Source organism: Myotis daubentonii, chromosome 2 (assembly GCF_963259705.1).
Source record: "Myotis daubentonii chromosome 2, mMyoDau2.1, whole genome shotgun sequence".
Lineage (NCBI taxonomy): Eukaryota > Metazoa > Chordata > Mammalia > Chiroptera > Vespertilionidae > Myotis > Myotis daubentonii.
This window is the reverse complement of record NC_081841.1, coordinates 126942345-126953354: the sequence shown is the minus strand read 5'-3', so window position 1 is coordinate 126953354 and position 11010 is coordinate 126942345. Positions and strand designations below refer to the sequence as shown.

The following is an 11010-nucleotide window of genomic DNA, read 5'->3' as shown; positions in this document are numbered from 1 at the left end:
GGGTTTGGCTCAGTGGATAGAGCATTGGCCTGTAGACTGAAGGTTCTGGGGTTCAAATCCGGTCAAGGGCACATGCCCAGGTTATGGGCTCGATCTCCAGCTAGGGGTGTGTAGGAGGCAGCCAGTCAGTGATTCTCTCTCATCATTGATGTTTCTATCTCTCTCCCCCTCTTCCTTCATTTCAATTAAAATATAAACATATACCAGTATTTAATTAAAAATGGAACTGCCATTTGACCCAGTGATCCCACTTGTAGGAATATATCCTAAGAATACCAAAACACCAATCAGAAAGAATATATGCACCTCTATGTTCAAAGCAGCATTGTTTACAATAGCTAAAATTTGGAAACAGCTCGTGCCCATCAGTAGATGAGTGGACAAAAAGGCTGTAAGACATTTACAGTATGGAATACTATGCAGCTGTAAAAAAAAGAAGGGCCACTTATCCTTTAAGACAGCATGGAGGGACCTGGAAAATATTATGCTAAGCAAAATAAGACAGTCAGAAAAAGACAAATATCACATGATCTTACTTACTTGTGGAATCTAAGGAACAAAATAAACTGACCAACAAAAAGGTTCAGAGGCATAAAAGCATGGAAGAGACTGAGTGATCTCAGAGACAAGGGGGACCGGGAAGGGAAAGAGGTTAACCAAAGAACTTGTATACTTATATGCATAGCCCACGGACACAGACAATAGTGTGATGAAGGCCTGGAGTGGAGTAGGGGCTGGGTGGAGGGTTGCAAAAGGGAGAAATCGGGGACATTTGTAACACTATCAACAATAAAAATATATATTTAAAAAAGAATCTGAAGCATAAAGTGGTTATTTGACTGCTCGATGGTTATATTGCTAGATAATAGAAAAAATGTGTTAGCGTTGCCACACACACACACCCATTTCCTGAATCTTAAAAAAATTACTATTTCCTCTTTAGACTCCTGGTATAATTTTACAGAAGACAAAGATCAACATGGAAGGAGATCTCCTGGAAGATTTCATTTTCCTATAGTCAAAGAATATGAAAAAGAGCCATTCTGGATAGCTGAGCTGGTTTCAAATGTATGTATTTGTGGCAAACACATTCAGCTCACAAGGAAACCCTTCTCCTAACACATCACTGTACACTATTATAGCTTAAGCCTCCTCCTAATGCCATGCCCTCATTATATCAGCATGGGGGATGGAGGAAAGACCTTAACCCTTCTTGCTGTGACTTCTACCCTTTAGAGTGTGTGTGTGTGTGTCTGTGTGTGTGAATTTTTGACATTGTATTCTCTTAATTACTAACTCACATATCTGGTTTTACCAGTCATCTTGCTTCTTGGGTTTCTCTACTATGTTCCATGTAAATCCCCAAATTAACTTGCTTTTAACATTGCCTAGGACAGCGATTTCAACCAGTGTGCCACTGTACATTTATGTGCTGCAAGAATTTTAAAACATGCAATACCTATTAAGTCAGGGGCATTGACCTCTTTTCCCTTAGACTGTCAAACACAACAATCGTTGTTTGGTGTGAATGAGTCAAAATTATACCTTTTTGGGGGTCAGACTGGCAAAAACTTTATTTTTTGGTGTGCCACAGAATTATAGTAATTAGTTTGTGGACCATGAAATGAAAAAGACTGAAAATTGGTGGCCTAGGAGAAGGACAAAGAGCAGTAAAGACAATAAGAGTGGAGTTATTTATAACAGGCAGCTCTGTTTAATAACTAAACATGATTTTGTGACTACTAATTTGTACTTTTTAATTCTTTCACCTTTGTGAAAGAACCAGCCTCCTTCACTCTGGCAATCATCAGTCTGATTTCTATATCTATGAGACTGTTTCTATTTTGTTTGTTCATTTATTTTACCCTTTATATTTCATATTTAAGTGAGAGCATATGGTATTTGTCTTCCTCTGACTTATTTCACTTAGCATAATATCCTCTAGGTTCATCCATTGGTAAGATTTCATTTTTATAGCTGAGTAATATTCCATTGTATATCTGTACCACTTCTTTTTTATATACTGGTCTAGTGATGTGGATTGCTTCCATATCTTGGCTATTATAAACAATGCTGCAATAAACATAGAGATGCGTATATCCTTTTGAATTACTATTTTGGGTTATTTCCCCACTATTTTGAATTGGTTTTATTTAATTTTATAGGGGCCTGGTTGGAGTTTAGTATGTAATTATAAGTCCAGTAACAATTCTACAAAAATGGACATACAATGACAGAATTTCTTCAAAGCAACTAATACTTTTGCATGAAACATGCATTAACTGCCACATGTTGACCACAATCAGTCTCTACAAGAAGAGATAGTCCAATACAGTCAATAAGAAAACTAGTTGTGAACAAAAGGTTTTTAAAAAGAGAAATTTTCTGGTTAATATAAAAGAAGGAAGAGTACCTTTCATCAAACTAGCCCTTGAGCACTGGATGATTTGTATTATTGTGTTGCACAGTATTGCGTCATCTCTGAGACCTGATCCTGACCTGTTACAAGAAGTAAGTAACTTTCTGGTAGTTAAATAAAACATTTGAGAGGTTATAAACTTTCAGGACACAAAGGTCCACTACTTGTGTAACCTTGTAAAGAGGGTGCAGAAATCTTGACTGGGAAGAGTTCCCAAGCTGGGGATTGCAAACATCCTCTAAGATACCCTGAGCTTTCCAACCTAGCCTGTTTACCATTTTTCTAGAAGGCCAGTCCAGGCCACACATGCATCTCCTGTGACCGTAAGACCTTCCAGCTCCATACATCACTCTTCAGGAGGATCTGTAATTAGGTGTGATGCAGAAAAACACTGGATGGACCATTTCTTTGAGGCCTTGACTTCCTGTAGTTCTCATTCATCTCATCCAGGAATCAGTGGACACTTGTCTAAGTGGCAGCCTGTGTGAGAACGCTCCATACTCCACTCTGGCTGCAATAATACTGCATACCATCCACTCTTCTCTTTTTTTACTGAAATTCTTCAAAAAACTGTGGGATATCCTTTCTCTTTACAACCATGCCCTCATTAGCAAATCTCTTGAGATAGTCCTTAAGTTTAGTCTTAAGTCATTATATTCACAAATAAGTTCCACTTGTTAAACTCTGTTAATGCTGTTAAGGGTACCATTAAAGGATTTGCCTTGTCAGCTGCCTGATCAACCTTGCCCTTATTTTCATAAGCCAGAACTGTATCATATTCATCTGTCAGGAATAGGACATCTAGATCTCCATACATTTTCATATGCCTTTCATGTGCCTTTGCAGGAACATAACTTGCTATGCCAGTTTAGAGACCAATAGGTGGCAGTGTCTCTCTGTATAAAACATGGTTTTTTCCCCACATTTAACCTAATTTTATTCATGCTTGCCTTGGGATGGGGACTAGATCATTCAGTAAAAATAAAATATGTCTTATCATATACAACTTTTAAAGTACAATAATGATGTGCCTTACTTCCATGCACATTTGTCTAACATTACAGTTGTTTTTGTGTGTTTTTTTATTGTTGAGGTAATTACAGATGTTCCTCTCCCTACCCCCTCTCTTTGCTCCCCTCCACCTGGGTCCTACCCCACCCCAGGCCTTCCCCTCACTATTGCCTGTGTCCATGGGCTATGCATATGTACATATAAGTTCTTTGGTTAATTAAAACACTTAGTTTTAACCTCCTGAAGTCTGCAGCCATGTTGTGATTCTGTGTTGAGACATTGATTCTCAAACACTGTCTGGAGGTCAGCTTCAGAAGTGGAGCTGGTCCGTGGTTTATTAGTCTGCTCTGCTTTAACTTCCTTCACAGCATCCTTTGTATGTTATGGAACATCCTCTTTGAACGTAATATCTTGATGATCTTCATTTTCAGGTTTGATAACTTCCTGATCTCCTGTTCCATCGACATTCAGCACTAACCCACCATTCTCAGCAGGTACTTTGGTTACTGCCAATTGTGCAGCATAAGCCCATGAGAAAGAGCAGCGTTTCACACAAGCCTGGCAAACCATTTCTTAGAAATAACCTACTCTCAGGGGGAATGGCACTTCCATGGAACCAGTCTTCATAGACTACATCCTGGATCAGCTCATCTGGAATTTCATCTTCACGATAAGGTTTCTTACAAATGCAGTACTATCCAAAAAAGTTGTCATTATACTTATTGCCAGAATTTATCTTTGCATTGTCAGGAAATAATTTGCATTCTAAATTTTTAAACTTGCTGTTTCCACAATCACAAGGAAAATTTATTTTTGTGAATAGCTCAAATAGTTTATGACTTCCATGACATTCAAGACTGCAAGCTAGGCAAATTCCTGCTGGGTTCTTCTCTCTCAGGGGTGCAGGTACTAACTACAGGTATATAGTGCTTGTCTCTTTATTGAGCTGCAAGTAGGAACACTTCTTGGGGTCACTGCCACCCAGTATGGAGCATCCCTCATTTTCCAACTCTTCCTCGACCAGCCATCAATACCACGGGCTCCAACTCCCACTGCTGTCCAGCGTGACCCTCAGCTCCAGCCATCCTCAGCTGTCACGGGACTGCAGCTTTGCTCTAGTGGAGGCAGGAAAAGAGACAACAAGAGGCGTGGCTTTGAGTTTCTTTTATCTAGAAGTGGAATTGGTGGGCCATAAGGCAATTCTAATTTTAATTTTTTTGAGGAATCTCCATGCTGTAGAGGCTGCATCAATCTGCATTCCCACCAACAGTACACAAAGGTACACATTGTATTTACCCATAGTTTTGCTTGCCATGGTCTTCTTTCCTTCCTGATGTTCCAAGGTTTCTTCTTTGATCTTTTCCCTTATGTTTAGAGACCTTCTTTTAGGTATTAAGTTCTCTGATGACCAATTCTCTTAGTTTTCATTCATTTGAAAATGTCTTGATTCCTCCTTATTCTTGAAGAATATTTTCATTACATTTAAGATTCTGGGTTGCCAGTCCTTTTCTAATCAGGACTTGAAATTTATTGTGCTATTTTCTTCTGGCCTCAAAAATCACTGATGAGAAAATTTAGGTCACTTGAATGTTTTAGCCCCTACAGGTAAAAGTCATTGTTCTCTGATTGTTGTCAAGATTTTTTCTTTGTCTTGGTTTTCAGAAATTTAGTTATGTGTCTACAGGAAGCCACCGCTTGCCAATACTGTCATGAGCGTGCACCAAGGAACACGCGAGGCCAGTGGACCTTGAGCGTCATCAGGGCTGACAGTAGGCACTGATTGTTCACGTTGAGATAGTGGTGGCTCGAAGCAATCTCCTGACCTTATTGCCTCCAAGTAAATGTTTACTGGACTCACTGATCTTTACTGACCTTTGAGACGGTCTGTCTGCTACCTGTTTGCCATGCTTTACTGAGGGCAAGATGTGTATCTAAAACTGAATAAAAAGCAGATAAGGCTAGGTCTCGGTGTGTCTCTTCAAGAAAGAGACTCCACCTGGCCCCCAATGCCTTCTAAATTGATATTTCTTGTATAGTATTTTCATTTGTGAGTCCGCCCCTCCTTCAGATCCTGAACCTCGCTGTGAAGGTCGCGGTGTGTGTCTTCTGTGAATTTCTTTGACCTGCTTGTAGTTTGCCCAACTTCTTGATATATAAGTTTATGTCTTTTGTCAAGTATGGAAAGTTTTCAGCCATTATTTCTTTGAGAACTCTTTCAGCCTTGTCTTCATCATTCTCTTCTTCTGGGATTCTGATGACATGAATATTGAATCTTTTTGTTATAGTTCCATAGATTTCTGAGTTTATTTTACTTTTCAGTTTATTTCCTCTCTATCTTTATTTCTATTCTTCTATCTTCCAGTTCATGGATTCTTTGCTCTGTTTTCCATTCTGTTATTTAGCCCATCATTGAGCTTTCTTATTTCAGTCATTATATATTTTTCAGTCCTAAAATTTCTATTTTTTTATTGCTGAGGCTTTCAATTTTTCTAGTTGTTTCAAGCATGTTCATAATTGCTCATTGAAACATATTTATCTTATTTAGCATTAAAGTCTTTGGCAGATAATCTAGCATCTGTATGGACTCTGTGTTGGCAGGTATTGATTTTCTTTTTTATTCAGTTTGAGATTCTGGTTCTTGGTATGATGAATATTTTTAAAATGAAACCTGGAAATTTTTGTATTATGTTGTGAGAATCTGTTTTAGCCTGATATATTTTTTTTTTTACACTGCTTTAACAAGGAAAATGGGGAAGTGCTGCTTAGGTACAGTCAGGTAGAGGTGGAAGTCCAGTTTCTCCTCTTGGCCTTCATTAACCCCCAAGGTGGTTAATGCAGGTTAGGGGTGGGAATTCCCATTCTCACTGACACCACAGTGGGTGGTTTTGTTATCACTGAACAATAGTCAAAGTAATGACTATTAGGCCTCTCCATTAGGCCTCTTCTGTCACTACCCCAGTGGGGAAGAGGAGAAGTGCCTCATTACTTCTGGGTTGGGGCAGAAGTCCAGGCTCCCCATGTGGTTTTCACTAAGACTGTGGGAGGAGGGGCACTCATTGACAGTCTCTGGGAATAAGATTTTCAGTGTCCTTCTCTGACACCACCCTTCCTTAAAAAATTATTTCTATATCTATCACTACATATTGAAAACCATGAGTTTATACCAATAAATTCTAATTAAGAGAAAATTCTAACTTTCTCTTTTTTCATATTTTAACTCCTTCCTTGATATAGAGAAATCTAGTTCCCACTATTTTTAATGTATTTACTTATTTGCTCAATATCCCTTACAAGGTTTTGAGAGATGGTAGAATATAGGTTGTTAATTTTCAACAGAAAGAAGTGTCCTGAGGATAGAATCACTTCCCATTCTAATTCTCACAAGGGCCTGTATAAACTTAGGGTAGCCCTGGCTCTGCCTCAGAGGAAATTTTCTGGGCGAACCTATGGGAAGCTGCTAGGGTTGCCAGGGTTACAGTACATGTCACTGGGGGGGTGGGGGGGGACTTAATAGGTGAGTCATGGAAAGTGGCAATGATGATTATAGCTTACACTTGCATAATATTTTCAGGTGCTTTCACTTACTTACCTTACTTGTTCCTAATTATAACTCTGTCAGATGGTCAGGGGATTCATTATTAGCTGTATTGTGATAGGCTCAATTATGCCCCTCTGAAAGATATTTAGTTCCTAATCCCTGGAACCTGTGAATGTTACCTTAGATAGCAAAAGAACTTTGTAGATGTAATTAAACCGAGGACCTGGAGATGGGGTGATTATTCTGGATTATGTTGGACCCTTAATGTACATGTATCCTTATAAGAGAAAAGATTTGACAGAGAAGAGAAGGAGGCAGAAATTAGAGTAAAGTGGCCACAGCCTAAGGAGTACCAGTAGCCACCAGAAGCTGGAAAAGGAAAGGAACAGATTTTCCCATAAAGCTTCCAGAGGAGTGTAGCTGTACTTATACCTTGAATTTGGCCAGGTGATAACAATTCAATTTTGGGGCTCCAAAACTGAGATTTTTGAAGATGGCGGCATAGGTAAACACTGGAGTTTGCTGCCTCAAACAACCACTTCAAAAATACAACTAAAAGATGGAACAGACATCATCCAGAACCACACGAAGGCTGGCTGAGTGGAAATTCTATAACTAGAAGGAAAGAGAAAAGCATACAGAGGTTCAGAGGAGGCGCAGTGTGGAAGTAAAATACTAAGGTGCGGAGGTGCATGTGGAGTGGGCTGGCAGTTGAGGGCACGGTTGTCGTTTTCAATCTGGAGGGAGTCTCAGGCTCTGAGCTCCAGTTCCGGGCGCGTCTCTAGGGACCCAGACTCATATGGGAGAAGCGGGACTGTCTGGCATCAGTCGGAACTCGAGGGAAGCTTTCTCTCTGAGGGGCTTGCAGCGATTACCGGGACACTGAGAAGCAGAGCCTCTGAGGGCTGGACTGAGAGCAGCCATAACTGCTAGCCCTGCCCTGTTGATCCCATGGGACCCACCCCGCCCAAGCCCTGCAGAGAGGCTTTTGCTGGATAGCCTCAGGCAAAGGCTAGATTAGCATCTCCCTAGAGATCCAGGAGCCAGGAAACCCAGAGGTCAGAGTGGGACCATCCAGTTTGCAGCTCCGTGGAACCATAAAGGACACACTCAGAGGGCAGACTCAGTGAGCACCAAAGCCCCATTGAAGCAAGTCTTGCTACAGAGGGGTGTCTCCAGCACAGAAGTTCTCCCACTGCAGACACAGCAGATTCTCACAGCCAATTGGCCTGGAGGTCAATTCCTCCCAGTGATAACTACAACAGTCAAGGCTTAACTACAACAAAACTGTGCACAATTACCACAAGGGGATGCACCAAGAGTGTCCTCCTCAGGTAATTGGGGAGGCTGAACCACTGGGCAATAGAGGACAGTTAGCACAGAAAACCACTTTATCAACACAGGGAAGCATAAAAAATGCGGAGACAAAGAAACAGGACACAAATGACAGAAATGGAGGAAAGCAAACTACTGGATATAGAGTTCAAAACCACACTTTTAAGGTTTTTCAAGAATTTTCTAGGAAATGCCGATAAACTTAATGAGATCTACAAGAAATCTAATGAGATCCTCGAGGTTGTAATAAAGGACCAACTAGAAATTAAGCATACACTGACTGAAATAAAGAATATTATACAGACTCCCAACAGCAGACTAAAGGATCGCAAGAATCAAGTCAAAGATTTGAAATACGAAGAAGCAAAAAACACCCAACCGGAAAAGCAAAATGAAAAAAGAATCCAAAAATATGAAGATAGTGTAAGGAGCCTCTGGGACAGCTTCAAGCGTGCCAACATCCGAATTATAGGGGTGCCAGAAGAAGAGAGAGAGCAAGATATTGAAAACCTATTTGAAGAAATAATGACAGAAAACTTCCCCTACCTGGTGAACGAAATAGACTTACAAGTCTAGGAAGCACAGAGAACCCCAGACAAAAGGAATCCAAAGAGGACCACGCCAAGACACATCATAATTAAAATGCCAAGAGCAAAAGACAAAGAGAGAATCTTAAAAGCAGCAAGAGAAAGAAACTCAGTTACCTACAAGGGAGTACCCATACAACTGTCAGCTGATTTTTTAACAGAAACTATGCAGGCCAGAAGGGAGTGGCAAGAAATATTCAAAGTGATGAATACCAAGAACCTACAACCAAGATTACTCTACCCAGCAAAGCTATCATTCAGAATTGAAGGTCAGATAAAGAGCTTCACAGATAAGGAAAAGCTAAAGGAGTTCATCACCACCAAACCAGTATTATATGAAATGCTGAAAGGTATCCTTTAAGAAGAGGAAAAAGAAGAAAAAGGTAAAGATACAAATTATGAACAACAAATACACATCTATCAACAAGTGAATCTGAAAATCAAGGGAATACATAATCTGATGAACAGAATGAACTGGTGAATATAATAGAATCAGGGGCATAGAAAGGGAATGGACTGACTATCCTTGAGGGGGAAAGGGGTGTGGGAGATGCGGGAAGAGACTGGACAAAAATCGTGCACCTATGGATGAGGACAGTGTGTGGGGAGTGAGGGGGGAGGGTGGGGTGGGAACTGGGTAGAGGGGAGCTATGGGGGAAAAAAAGAGGAACAAGTGTAATAATCTGAACAATAAAGATTTAATTAATGAAAAAAAAAAACAGAAAAAAACCCTGAGATTTTTAAAGCCACCAAATTTGACACCAATTTTCACAAATGTGGAACTTGAAATTTCAGACCATACAGCTAGCAGGTGGCAGAGCTAGAATTCAAATCCAAGTTCATTGACTTTAAATCCAATGCTCAGTCATGGTGACTGCCTCCTCCCTTACTGAACCACCACTTCCCCCACACCCTAACACCCCACTCTCCCTTGAAACAGAGAGGATAGTAGAAAGAGTAAGACAGGAGTAGTTGTCATTTTTGGGTGTTCATTAAAAACAGGGGAACTTGTACAAAATACCATTCTAAGTTGTACCCCAGACAAAACTGAATTATATTCTTCGGTGGTGGGGCCCATGCAAAGGTATTTTTAAAAGCTCTCCAGTAGTTCTAGGGTGCAGCTAAGGTTGAGAACCAATGGTGCACTGATGCCAAGTTCATTCATATGTTCATGTGTATGAGAACCATGACTATTTTCCTAGCCCACCTCTTCCTAGATTAAGGTCTTGCCCACTGACACATTTTGAAGCCCTATGTCCAGGGCAGAGTGGGCGTCTAGTCATTTGTCCAGTGGTCAGTTCCTTGGTGGGGCACACGTCATATCAGGGTTTTCAATGCACAGTGTGTGCATCTGATTAATCTACAGAACCCTAAGAAATACCGATGTCCTGACTCCTCTCCTCAGACAGAGTCTGGTAAAGGTGTTTTTTAGAGAAGCTACCCAAGTAACTCCGGCGTGCGTTCTGCATTGATAACTAGTGGCGACCCTCTTTTCTTCTATCGCAGGAATCGCTGTTTGTGCGTGTTCTTCCCCCTCACCTGAGGATATGTTTTTATTGATTTGAGAAAGAGAGGCAAGGAGAGAGACATCGCTCTGAGAAATATCCACCCGTTGCCTCTAGTTCCCGTCTAAGGAGGATGAACCCGCAAACTGGGTATGCGCCCCAACCAGAATAGAAACCTCAACCTTTTGGGCATAGAGGACGATGCTGGGACCAACTCAGAATTGTGCTGTTTTACTCACCATTGTATCCCAAGGGCTCAACTTAGTGTTTGGCTCAAAGTAGAAATTCAGTACTCATTTTTTGAATGCAGCCCACCTTACATATGAAATAACTGAGGCTCAGAGGAGTGAAGATTGCACAGGTGGAGACGCTGGTTGTCCTTCCATTACATCTCACTAGGAAATATACAGGTGCTTTCTGGCCGCAAGTCGGATATTGAGGCTGCGGTGCCCAGTTCCAAAGGTCAAAGTGTGCTGCACACCCGCCCAGTCCCGCTTCTGCAGCGCAAGCAGATCTGCATTTGCCCTCTGCAGGGCGTGCGGCAGCGGGCGGGTTAACTCCGGGCCCGCCCCGAAGGAGGGCCCGAGGGCGGGGACGCGGCCCGAGCAGCGGCGT

The 11010-nt window shown here is 41.2% G+C and overlaps 1 pseudogene; it reads right to left on the bottom strand.

Moving 5' to 3' along the window:
* Window positions 1–3643: 3643 nt before the first annotated feature.
* LOC132226676 (putative E3 ubiquitin-protein ligase UBR7) lies at window positions 3644–6201 on the bottom strand (annotated as a pseudogene).
* Window positions 6202–11010: the final 4809 nt, after the last annotated feature.